Genomic DNA, 9,460 nt, shown 5'->3' with positions numbered 1-9,460 from the left:
GAGACTTCCCCCTCGCCCCGAGATGAGGCCCGATTCCCCTGCACTGCGTGCAGAGCAATTCCGTGTTGCACATCACACATGAAAAGAGCCTTGATTTCCTTGATGGCATTCCAGAGAAACCCCAAGAACACTGTTTCAAGGCTAGAGGGATCCTGAGGTCACTGTAGCAACACGAAAGAGCTCCATGGACCAAGAATCAACTCGAAATGAGAGGTTAGTCCCTGGCTTCGACTCCAGAGGACTACCACCTTACCATAAGCACCTCAAGAGGAGGCTTCTCTCAGCTCTAGGTATGTGAGAGGGACCCTGAGATTGCAGCCTCAAGTGGAATGGACACCGCTATGACCTGACTCGAAATAAGGCTGGATATCCCTGCAGTGACTAGAATGCAGGCTCGTCTTGCATCTCCCAAGACGAAAGCATGTCTGATCCCCTGTGGAGACCACAGAGAAAGACCTAGTTTCCCACCTCATCGCGACCGGAGGCCTCACATCCTTTGAAAACTTCAGAGGTAGGCGGAGATCAGTGCCTCCAAAGGAGACGATGCCTGACTCCTCGTGAAACTTGATAGGAGTCCCAGGATTCCTGTGGCACGTGGAAAGGGACCTTTGGTCTCCTGCCTCAGCTGGAGAGGCGTCCCAATTGCCCTGCCAAGCCTCGAGGAGAATCCCGAGTTTTCCCTCGGAACTAGGCAGGAGTCCTGACGTCGCTGAACAAACACGTGGGTGGAAGGGCCATCCCCGTTGTAACTCGAGAATATACCCCAGGTTCCCGCCGCAACTCGAGAAAAACCATGAGACTTCCCCCTCGCCCCGAGATGAGGCTCGATTTCCCTGCACTGCGTGCAGAGCAATTCCGTGTTGCACATCACACATGAAAGGAGCCTTAATTTCCTTGATGGCACTCCAGAGAAACCCAAACAACACTGTTTCAAGGCTAGAGGGATCCTGAGGTCACTGTAGCAACACGAAAGAGCTCCGTGGACCAAAAATCAACTCGAGATGAGAGGTTAGTCCGTGGCTTCGACTCCAGAGGAATACCACCTTACCACAAGCACCTCAAGAGGAGGCTTCTCTCAGCTCTAGGTATGTGAGAGGGACCCTGATTTTGCGGCCTCAAGTGGAATGGACACTGCGATTCCCTGACTTGAAATAAGGCCGGATATACCTGCAGTGACTTGAATGCAGGCTCGTCTTGCATCTCCCAAGATGAAAGATGTCTGAATCCCCTGTGGAGACCACAGAGAAAGACCTAGTTCCCCACTTCATGGCGACCGGAGGCCTCACATCCTTTGAAACCTCCAGAGGTACGCGGAGATCAGTGCCTCCAAAGGAGACGATGCCTGACTCCTCGTGAAACTTGATAGGAGTCCCAGGATTCCTGTGGCACGTGGAAAGGGACCCTTGGTCTCCCGCCTCAGCTGGAGAGGCGTCCCAATTGCCCTGCCAAGCCTCGAGGAGAATCCCGAGTTTTCCCTCGCAACTAGGCAGTAGTCCTGTCGTCGCTGAACAAACACGTGTGTGCAAGGGCCATCCCCGTCGTAACTTGAGAATATACCCCAGGTTCCCGACGCAACTCGAGAAAAACCATGAGACTTCCCCCTCGCCGCGAGATGTGGCCCGATTCCCCTGCACTGCGTGCAGAGCAATTCCGTGTTGCACATCACACATGAAAGGAGCCTTGATTTCCTTGATGGCACTCCAGAGAAACCCCAAGAACACTGTTTCAAGGCTAGAGGGATCCTGAGGTCACTGTAGCAACACGAAAGAGCTCCGTGGACCAAAAATCAACTCGAGATGAGAGGTTAGTCCCTGGCTTCGACTCCAGAGGAATACCACCTTACCACAAGCACCTCAAGAGGAGGCTTCTCTCAGCTCTAGCTATGTGAGAGGGACCCTGAGTTTGCAGCCTCAAGTGGAATGGACACCGCGATGCCCTGACTCGAAATAAGGCCGGATATCCCTGCAGTGACTTGAATGCAGGCTCGTCTTGCATCTCCCAAGACGAAAGGATGTCTGAATCCCCTGTGGAGACCACAGAGAAAGACCTCGTTCCCCACCTCATCGCGACCGGAGGCCTCACATTCTTTGAAAACTCCAGAGGTACGCGGAGATCAGTGCCTCCAAAGGAGACGATTCCTGACTCCTCGTGAAACTTCTGAGGAGTCCCAGGATTCCTGTGGCACGTGGAAAGGGACACTGGGTCTCCCGCCTCAGCTGGAGAGGCGTCCCAATTGCCCTGCCAAACCTCGAGGAGAATCCCGAGTTGTCCCTCGCAACTAGGCAGGAGTCCTGACGTCGCTGAAGAAACACGTGGGTGGAAGGGCCATCCCCGTCGTAACTCGAGAATATACCCCAGGTTCCCGCCGCAACTCGAGAAAAACCATGAGAATTCCCCCTAGCCGCGAGATGAGGCCCGATTCCCCTGCCCTGCATGCAGAGCAGTTCCGTGTTGCACATCACACATGAAAGGAGCCTTGATTTCCTTGATGGCACCCCAGAGAAACCCCAAGAACACTGTTTCAAGGCGAGAGGGATCCTGAGGTCACTGTAGCAACAAGAAAGAGCTCCGTCCGCCAAAAAAAAACTCGAGATGAGAGGTTAGTCCCTGGCTTCAACTTCAGAGGAATACCACCTTAACACAAGCACCTCAAGAGGAGGCTTCTCTCAGCTCTAGCTATGTGACAGGGACCCTGAGATTGCGGCCTCAAGTGGAATGGACACCGCGATGCCCTGACTCGAAATAAGGCCGGATATCCCTGCAGTGACTTGAATGCAGGCTCGTCTTGCATCTCCCATGATGAAAGGATGTCTGAATCCCCTGTGGAGACCACAGAGAAAGACCTAGTTCCCCACCTCATCGCGACCGGAGGCCTCACATCCTTTGAAAACTCCAGAGGTACGCGGAGATCAGTGCCTCCAAAGGAGACGATTCCTGACTCCTCGTGAAACTTGATAGGAGTCCCAGGATTCCTGTGGCATGTGGAAAGGGACCCTTGGTCTCCCGCCTCAGCTGGAGAGGCGTTCCAATTGCCCTGCCAAGCCTCGAGGAGAATCCCGAGTTGTCCCTCGCAACTAGGCAGGAGTCCTGACGTCGCTGAACAAACACGTGGGTGGAAGGACCATCCCCGTCGTAACTCGAGAATATACCCCAGGTTCCCGCCGCAACTCGCGAAAAACCATGAGACTTACCCCTCGCCGGGAGATGAGGCCCGATTCCCCTGCACTGCGTGCAGAGCAATTCCGTGTTGCACATCACACATGAAAGGAGCCTTGATTTCCTTGACGGCAATCCAGAGAAAACCCAAGAACACTGTTTCAAGGCTAGAGGGATCCTGAGGACACTGTAGCAACACGAAAGAGCTCTGTGGACGAAGAATCAACTTGAGATGAGAGGTTAGTCCCTGGCTTCGACTCCAGAGGAATACCACCTTACCACAAGCACCTCAAGAGGAGGCTTCTCTCAGCTCTAGCTATGTGAGAGGGACCCTGAGTTTGCGGCCTCAAGTGGTAAGGGCACCTCGATGCCCTGACTCGAAATAAGGCCGGATATCCCTGCAGTGACTTGAATGCAGGCGCGTCTTGCATCTCCCAAGACGAAAGGATGTCTGAATCCCCTGTGGAGACCACAGAGAAAGACCGAGTTCCCCACCTCATCGCGACCGGAGGCCTCACATCCTTTGAAAACTCCAGAGGTACGCGGAGATCAGTGCCTCCAAAGGAGACGATGCCTGACTCCTCGTTAAACTTGATAGGGGTCCCAGGATTCCTGTGGCACGTGGAAAGGGACCCTTCGTCTCCCGCCTCAGCTGGAGAGGCGTCCCAATTGCCCTGCCAAGCCTCGAGGAGAATCCCGAGTTGTCCCTCGCAACTAGGCAGGAGTCCTGACGTCGCTGAAGAAACACGTGGGTGGAAGGGCCACCCCGTCATAACTCGAGAATATACCCCAGGTTCCCGCCGAAACTCGAGAAAAACCATGAGACTTGCCCCTCGCCGCGAGATGAGGCCCGATTCCCCTGCACTGCGTGCAGAGCAATTCCGTGTTGCACATCACACATGAAGGAGCCTTGATTTCCTTGATGGCACTCCAGAGAAAACCCAAGAACACTCTTTCAAGGCTAGAGGGATCCTGAGGTCACTGTAGCCACACGAAAGAGCTCCGTGGACCAAAAATCAACTCGAGATGAGAGGTTAGTCCCTGGCTTCGACTCCAGAGGAATACCACCTTACCACAAGCACCTCAAGAGGAGGCTTCTCTCAGCTCTAGGTATGTGAGAGGGACGCTGAGTTTGCGGCCGCAAGTGGAATGGACACCGCGATGCCCTGACTCGAAATAAGGCCTGATATCCCTGCAGTGACTTGAATGCAGGCTCGTCTTGCATCTCCCAAGACGAAAGCATGTCGGAATCCCCTGTGGAGACCACAGAGAAAGACCTAGTTCCCCACCTCATCGCGATCGGAGGCCTCACATCCTTTGAAAACTCCAGAGGGACGCGGAGATCAGTGCCTCCAAAGGAGACGATGCCTGACTCCTCGTGAAACTTGATAGGAGTCCCAGGATTCCTGTGGCACGTGGAAAGGGACCCTTGGTCTCCCGCCTCAGCTGGAGAGGCGTCCCAATTGCCCTGCTAAGCCTCAAGGAGAATCCCGAGTTGTCCCTCGGAACTAGGCAGGAGTCCTGACGTCGCTGAACAAACACGTGGGTGGAAGGGCCATCCCCGTCGTAACTAGAGAATATACCCCAGGTTCCCGCCGCAACTCGCGAAAAACCATGAGACTTCCCCCTCGCCGCAAGATGAGGCCCGATTCCCCTGCACTGCGTGCAGAGCAATTCCGTGTTGCACATCACACATGAAAGGAGCCTTGATTTCCTTGATGGCACTCCAGAGAAACCCCAAGAACACTCTTTAAAGGCTAGAGGGATCCTGAGGTCACTGTAGCAACAAGAAAGAGCTCTGTGGACCAAAAATAAACTCGAGATAAGAGGGTAGTCCCTGGCTTCGACTCCAGAGGAATACCACCTTACCACAAGCACCTCAAGAGGAGGCTTCTCTCAGCTCTAGGTATGTGAGAGGGACCCTGAGTTTGTGGCCTCAAGTGGAATGGACACCGTGATGCCCTGACTCGAAATAAGGCCGGATATCCCTGCAGTGACTTGAATGCAGGCTCGTCTTGCATCTCCCAAGACGAAAGGATGTCTGAATCCCCTGTGAAGACCACAGAGAAAGCCCGAGTTCCCCACCTCATCGCGACCGGAGGCCTCACATCCTTTGAAAATTCCAGAGGGACGCAGAGATCAGTGCCTCCAAAGGAGACGATACCTGACTCTTTGTGAAACTTGATAGGAGTCCCAGGATTCCTGTGGCACGTGGAAAGGGACACTTGGTCTCCCGCCTCAGCTGGAGAGGCGTCCCAATTGCCCTGCCAAGCCTCGAGGAGAATCCCGAGTTGTCCCTCGCAACTAGGCAGGTGTCCTGACGTCGCTGAACAAACACGTGTGTGGAAGGCCCATCCCCGTCGTAACTCGAGAATATACCCCAGGTTCCCGCAGCAACTCGAGAAAAACCATGAGACTTCCCCCTCGCCGCAAGATGAGGCCTGATTCCCCTGCACTGCATTCAAAGCAATTCCGTATTGCACATCAAACATGAAAGGAGCCTTGATTTCCTTGATGGCACTCCAGAGAAACCCCAAGAACACTGTTTCAAGGCTAGAGGGATCCTGAGGTCACTGTAGCAACACGAAAGAGCTCCGTGGACCACAAATCAACTCGAAATGAGAGGTTAGTCCCTGGCTTCGACTCCAGAGGAATACCACCTTACCACAAGCACCTCAAGAGGAGGCTTCTCTCAGCTCTAGGTATGTGAGAGGGACGCTGATTTTGCGGCCTCAAGTGGAATGGACACCGCGATGCCCTGACTCGAAATAAGGCCACATATCCCTGCAGTGACTTGAATGCAGGCTCGTCTTGCATCTCTCAAGACGAAAGGATGTCTGAATCCCCTATGGAGTCCACAGAGAAAAACCTAGTTTCCAAACTCATCGCGACAGGAGGCCTCACATTCTTTGAAAACTCCAGAGGGACGCGGAGATCAGTGCCTACAAAGGAGACGATGCCTGACTCTTCATGAAACTTCATAGGAGTCCCAGGATTCCTGTGATACGTGGAAAGGGAAACTTGTTCTCCCGCCTCAGCTGGAGAGGCGTCCCAATTGCCTTGTCAAGACTCGAGGAGAATCCCGAGTTGTCCCTCGCAACTAGGCAGGAGTCGTGACGTCGCTGAACAAACACGTGTGTGGAAGGGCCATCCCCGTCGTAACTCGAGAATATACCCCAGGTTCCCACCGCAACTCGAGAAAAACCATGAGACTTCCCCCTCGCCGCGAGATGAGGCCCGATTCCCCTGCAATGTGTGCAGAGCAATGCCGTGTTGCACATCACACAGGAAAGGAGCCTTGATTTCCTTGATGGCACTCCAGAGAAACCCCAAGAACACTGTTTCAAGGCTAGAGGGATCCTGAGGTCACTGTAGCAACACAAAAGAGCTCCGTGGACCAAAAATCAACTCGAGATGAGAGGTTAGTGCCTGGCTTCAACTCCAGAGGAATACCACCGTACCACAAGCACCTCAAGAGGAGGCTTCTCTCAGGTCTAGGTATGTGAGAGGGACCCTGAGTTTGCGGCCTCAAGTGGAATGGACACCGCGATGCCCTTACTCGAAATAAGGCTGGATATCCCTGCATTGACTTGAATGCAAGCTCTTCTTGCATCTCCCAAGACGAAAGGATGTCTGAATCCCCTGAGGAGACCACAGAGAAAGACCTAGTTCCCCACTTCATCGCGACCGGTGGCCTCACATCCTTTGAAAACTCAGAGGGACGCGGAGATCAGTGCCTCCAAAGGAGACGATGCCTGAGTCCTCGTAAAACTTGATAGAAGTCCCAGGATTCCTGTGGCACGTGGAAAGGAACCCTTGGTCTCCCTCCTCAGCTGGAGAGGCGTCCCAATTGCCCTGAAAAGCCTCGAGGAGAATCCCGAGTTGTCCCTCGCAACTAGGCAGGAGTCCTGACGTCGCTGAACAAACACGTGTGTGGAAGGGCCATCCCCGTCGTAACTCGAGAATATACCCCAGGTTCCCGCCGCAACTCGAGAAAAACCATGAGACTTCCCCCTCGCCGCGAGATGAGGCCCGATTCCCCTGCACTGCGTGCAGAGCAATTCCGTGTTGCACATCACACAGGAAAGGAGCCTTGATTTCCTTGATGGCACTCCAGAGAATCCCCAAGAACACTGTTTCAAGGCTAGAGGGATCCTGAGGTCACTGTAGCAACAAGAAAGAGCTCTGTGGACCAAAAATCAACTCGAGATGAGAGGTTAGTCCCTGGCTTCGACTCCAGAGGAATACCACCTTACCACAAGCACCTCAAGAGGAGGCTTCTCTCAGCTCTAGGTATGTGAGAGGGACCCTGAGTTTGCGGCCTCAAGTGGAATGGACTCCGCGATGCCCTGACTCGAAATAAGTCCGGATATTCCTGCAGTGACTTGAATGCAGGCTCGTCTTGCATCTCCCAAGACGAAAGGATGTCTGAATCCCCTGTGGAGACCACAGAGAAAGACCTAGTTCCCCAACTCATCGCGACCGGAGGCCTCACATCCTTTGAAAACTCCAGAGGTATGCGGAGATCAGTGCCTTCAAAGAAGACGATGCCTGACTCCTCGTGAAACTTGATAGGAGTACCAGGATTCCTGTGGCACATGGAAAGGGGCCCTTGGTCTCCCGCCTCAGCTGAATAGGGGTCCCAATTGCCCTGCCAAGCCTCGAGGAGAATCCCGAGTTGTCCCTCGCAACTAGACAGGAGTCCTGACGTCGCTGAACAAACACGTGTGTGGAAGGGCCATCCCCGTCGTAACTCGAGAATATACCCCAGGTTCCCGCCGCAACTCGAGAAAAACCATGAGACTTCCCCCTCTCTGCGAGATGAGGCCCGATTCCTCTGCACTGCGTGCAGAGCAATACCGTGTTGCACATCACACATGAAAGGAGCCTTGATTTCCTTGATGGCACTCCAGAGAAACCCCAAGAACACTGTTTCAAGGCTAGAGGGATCCTGAGGTCACTGCAGCTACACGAAAGAGCTCTGTGGAAGAAGAATCAACTCGAGATGAGAAGTTAATACATGGCTTCGACTCCAGAGGAATACCACCTTAACACAAGCACGTCAAGAGGAGGCTTCCCTCAGCTCTAGGTATGTGAGAGGGACCCTGAGTTTGTGGCCTCAAGTGGAATGGACACGGGGATGCCCTGACTCGAAATAAGGCCGGATATCCCTGCAGTGACTTGAATGCAGGCTCGTCTTGCATTTCCCCAGACGAAAGGATGTCTGAATCCCCTGTGGAGACCACAGAGAAAGACATATTTCCCCACCTCATCGCGACCAGAGGCCTCACATTCTTTGAAAACTCCAGAGGGACGCGGAGATCAGTGCCTCCAAAGGAAATGATGCCTGACTCCTCGTGAAACTTGATAGCAGTCCCAGGATTCCTGTGGCACGTGGAAAGGGACACTTGGTCTCCCGCCTCAGCTGGAGAGGCCTCCCAATTGCCCTGCTAAGCCTCAAGGCGAATCCCGAGTAGTCCCTCCCAACTAGGCAGGAGTCGTGACGTCGCTGAACAATCACGTGTGTGAAAGGGCCATCCCCGTCGTAACTCGAGATTTTACCCCAGGTTCCCACCGCATCTCGAGAAAACCATGAGACTTCCCCCTCGCCGCCAGATGAGGCCCGATTTCCCGGCACTGCGTGCAGAGCAATGCCGTGTTGCACATCACACAGGAAAGGAGCCTTGATTTCCTTGATGGGACTCCAGAGAAACCCCAAGAACAGTGTTTCAAGGCTAGAGGGATCCTGAGGTCACTGAAGCAACACGAAAAAGCTCCTTGGACCCAAAATCAACTCGAGATGAGAGGTTGGTTCCTAGCTTCGAATCCAGAGGAATACCACCTTCCCACAAGCACCTCAAGAGGAGGCTTCTCTCAGCTCTAGGTATTTGAGAGGGACCCTGAGTTTGCGGCCTCAAGTGGAATGGACACCGCGATGCCCTGACTCGAAATAAGGCCGGATATCCCTGCAGTGACTTGAATGCAGGCTCGTCTTGCATCTCCCAAGACGAAAGAATGTCTGCATCCCCTCTGGAGACCACAGAGAAAGACCTAGTTCCCCACCTCAGTGCGAACGGAGGCCTCACATCCTTTGAAAACTCCAGAGGGATGCAGAGATCAGTGCCTCCAACGGAGATGATGCCTGACTCCTCGTGAAACTTGATAGGAGTCCAGGATTCCTGTGGAACGGGAAAGGGACACTTGGTCTCCCGCCTCAGCTGGAGAGACGTCCCAATTGCCCTGCCAAGCCTCGAGGAGAATCCGAGTTGTCCCTCGCAACTAGGCAGGAGTCCTGACGTCGCTG

This window comes from Cervus elaphus, chromosome 10 (genome assembly GCF_910594005.1).
Source record: "Cervus elaphus chromosome 10, mCerEla1.1, whole genome shotgun sequence".
Taxonomy (NCBI): domain Eukaryota; kingdom Metazoa; phylum Chordata; class Mammalia; order Artiodactyla; family Cervidae; genus Cervus; species Cervus elaphus.
The sequence above is the reverse complement of the archived record's forward strand: the minus strand, read 5'-3'. Positions refer to the sequence as shown.